The sequence below is a fragment of the Bos indicus genome, chromosome 10, assembly GCF_029378745.1.
Source record: "Bos indicus isolate NIAB-ARS_2022 breed Sahiwal x Tharparkar chromosome 10, NIAB-ARS_B.indTharparkar_mat_pri_1.0, whole genome shotgun sequence".
Classification (NCBI taxonomy): Eukaryota; Metazoa; Chordata; class Mammalia; order Artiodactyla; family Bovidae; genus Bos; species Bos indicus.
Genome location: NC_091769.1, coordinates 69326281 through 69330047, shown reverse-complemented (window position 1 = coordinate 69330047; position 3767 = coordinate 69326281). Strand labels below are relative to the sequence as shown.

The 3767-nt window shown below is 44.0% G+C and overlaps 1 pseudogene; it reads right to left on the bottom strand.

Moving 5' to 3' along the window:
• Positions 1 to 524: 524 nt before the first annotated feature.
• LOC109564394 (tubulin alpha-1A chain-like) lies at positions 525 to 1909 on the bottom strand (annotated as a pseudogene).
• Between the last annotated feature and the right edge of the window lie 1858 nt (positions 1910 to 3767).

Genomic DNA, 3767 nt, shown 5'->3' with positions numbered 1-3767 from the left:
CATCAATTCTTCTGCACTCAGTTTTCTTTATGGTCCAACTCTCACATCCCTACATGACCATAGCTTTGACTAGACGGACATATGTCAGCAAAGTAATGTCTCTGCTTTTTAATATGCTGTCTAGGTTGGTCATAGCTTTTCTTCCAAGGAGCATGTGTCTTTTAAAATCATGGCTGCAGTCACCATCTGCAGTAATTTTGGAGCCCAAGAAAATAAAGTCTGTCACTGTTTCCACTGTTTCCCCATCTATTTACCATGAAGTGATGGGACCAGATGTCATGATCTTAGTTTTATGAATGCTGAGTTTGCTTTATTTTTTTTAAGACAGGAAATACTTTATTTAAACTCATCAGAGAAATGGATAGCTTGGGTCTATAACAAAGTGCCATGTTTTAAAGCATAGGTCAGTAATTGTATATGAGAGTATACACTGCTATATATAAATTAACTGATCAGACCACAACTTTTCAAGTTTTAAAACAGAATAAGCAAAGGTGCTGTAAAAGCAGCACCCTTGCGACATTTTAACTTTTGTATTCCTCTCCTTCTTCCTCTCCCTCTCCTTCCACAGAATCTACGCCAACCTCCTCATAATCCTTCTCAAGGGAAGCCATGGCCTCATGGGCCTCAGAAAGCTCTCCTTCCTCCATGCCCTCACCCATGTACCAGTGAACAAAGGCAGGCTTGGTATACATCAGATTGTGGTCTAGGTGAGTCCAGGCCTCAGTGGTGGTTGTGGTGTTGCTCAGCGTGCACACAGCTTGCTTTACTTTGGCCAGGTCTCCACCAGGGACCACAGCAGGAGGCTGGTAATTAATGCCAACCTTGAAGCCAGTGGGGCACCAGTCCACAAACTGGATGGTACGCTTGGTTTTGATGGTGGCACTGGCAGCACTGACATCTTTGGGAACCATGTCGCCACGGTACAACAGGCAGCAGGCCATGTATTTACCACGGCAAGGGTCACATTTCACCTTCCGGTTGGCTGGTTCAAAGCAAGCATTGGTGATCTCTGCTACAGAAAGCTATTCACGGTGGGCTTTCTCAGCAGAGATGACAGGGGCGTATGTGGCCAGAGGGAAGTGGATGCGGGGATAGGGCACCAGGTTGGTCTGGAACTCTGTTGGATCCACATTCAGGGCTCCTTCACACCTCAGGGAAGCAGTGACGGAGGACACAATTTGACCTATCAACCTATTCAGGTTAATATATGCTGGGCACTCAATGTCGAGTTTTCTAGGACAGATGTCATTGATGGCCTCATTGTCTACCACGAAGGCACAATCAGAGTGCTTCAGGGTGGTGTGGGTGGTGAGGATGGAGTTGTAGGGCTCAGCTACAGCTGTTCAAAGTTGTGGGGCTGGGTAAATGGAGAACCCCAGCTTGGACTTCTTGCCATAATCGACAGAGACATTCCATCAGCAATGAGGTGACCCAGAACCAGTTCCCCCACCAAAGCTGTGAAAAACCAAGAAGCCCTGAAGACCTGTGCACTGCTCAGCCAGTTTCTGAATCTGGTCCAAGATGAGGTCAGTGATCTCCTCGCCAGTGGTGTGGTGACCTCGGGCACAATTACTGGCAGCATCCTCTTTGCCTGTGATGAGCTGCTCAGGGTGGAAGAGCTGGCAGTAGGTGCCAGTGCACACCTCATCAATGAGTGGGGATTCCAGGTCTACAAACACTGCCCTGGGCACATGCTTGCCAGTGTCTGTCTCACTGAAGAAGGTGTCGAAGGAGTCATCTCCTCCCCCAGTAGTCTTGTCACTTGGCATCTGGCCATCGGGCTGAAGGCCATGTTCCAGGCAGTAGAGCTCCCAGCAGGCATTGCCTGTCTGAACACCAACCTGGCCAAAGTGGATGGAGATGCACTCACACATAGCTGCTGTTCTGTGGCTGCCGAGCAGTTGGCGGAGAGGAGAAGAGATTGTTACTTGTTACAGCGCTACTCTTAGGTGGTCGATGTAAGAGAATCTGTGGCACATGGGCGTCTGCAGCTCCTTATATACAACTCAGTCCGAATGCTGAGTTTTTGAATTTTGAGAATATCTCTGCAACTGGACCATACATTCCATGAGGGCAGGGACTTCTTCAATGTCCTCAAAGAATGAGGAGTCCAGTCTTCTGTACCAGATGATCTGTGTACTATGCAGCAAATGTGTGTTTATTACTACCTGGTACCCTCTTCTTCTTAATCTGTGAACACTCTCCAACTTACTCAATTGGTTTACACTCAGGGAAAACAAACTGATTTGCTAGTCTGAATAACAACATTCAATAGGAAGGTAAATCCGTTGCTACAAAAATAATATAAATTGTAAGTCGAAGCAAAATATTAAGTGGTTTTTGTATTATCTACTTTCTGTGGTTCTTAAACAGAAACCTTTATCATCTGATTAAAATTACATTCATTATAAAGAAGTAATATTAACTGTTAAATGATACTGTCTCAGGACAAATTGGATGGCTTCGTATACTGTTAGGCATTTCTATAAAGTGCATTCATTTCTCCTTTATTTGTATTCTGATAAATCCAGAGGGTTTTTAAGTGGTTAAGTGTGGTTTTAGAATAGACTTTGTATTGTTATTTTCAATTTGTGTTGTTTTGGTATTATCATATCTGGCCATAACATATACAAGTTGTGCTCACGATCAGTCACTTCACTCAAGTCTGACTCTTTGCAACCCTCTGGACTGTAGCCCGCCAGGCTCCTCTGTCCATGGGATTTTCCCAGCAAGAATACTGGAGTGGGTTGCCATGCCCTCCTACAGGGGATCTTCCCAACCCAGGGATTGAACCTGTGTCTCCTGAGTCCCCTGCACGGCCGACAGATTCTTTACCATTGAGACATTGGGGAAGCCTTATGTAAATTGTTCTGGGGTGTAATTAGAAATGATTGATGAGATTACTTGAATAAATATGTGTGAGAAAATGTGAGAGTAAAAAGAAAAAATTGTACTGGGGTTTAAAATCAAGAGGAGGAATTCTAGCTTCCCAGGTTGAAATTTGTCTGATCTTGTGGCTTTGTAACCCTACTTTTGGCAACAGATATCAAAGACATTCAGTGGACGGCACAGTCCAATTTTCACTTGGGCCCTGTGCTACCCAGCTATGTGACTACCTAACTCCCTGGGTAAGTTTCTTAACTTTTGCAATCCTCAATTTCTTCATCTATAAAATGAATGTAGTAGAGATCAAGAGGATTAAGTAAGATACTTAGTATTTTACCATGTCAAACACTTAGTAGAGTTGCAGGTCCATCTTAAGCATATGATAAATGTTAGCTGTTCTGATTAGCAGATGCTCCTCTAAGTTGTAATTTGATTCCCAGAAAGGTCAGCTCTGCTCTTCAATTCCAGCCCACTTCTCTGGCCACAGTCATGAAAGGTGTGCTTCACAGCAATGTTGAGTGCACTGGGTCACATCCCCACTTCCCTCTCCCTTCATTTAGGTAGCATAACCCACACAGCTCTGCATATGAATATGAGCCAGTGTCAAAGTAGGATCTTTGGAGATACTTGCAAAATGTAAATCTTACAGTAGATTGTGTTTGAGTAGTGACAGCCTTTAACAGGAAACTCTTTGTAATGTGATGCATGTTCCAAGGCATGGGACTGTCTTAGAAGTCAAAAACATTTTACACCAAGGGGCTTTGATGCCTAATCTTTTAGGTGGTGCCTGAAGTAGATTTTCTTACCTGAATCCTACTCTCAGATTTCTCTACTAAAATCTCTGTGATATTTTCACCTTGCTCCACATCTTTCTCATT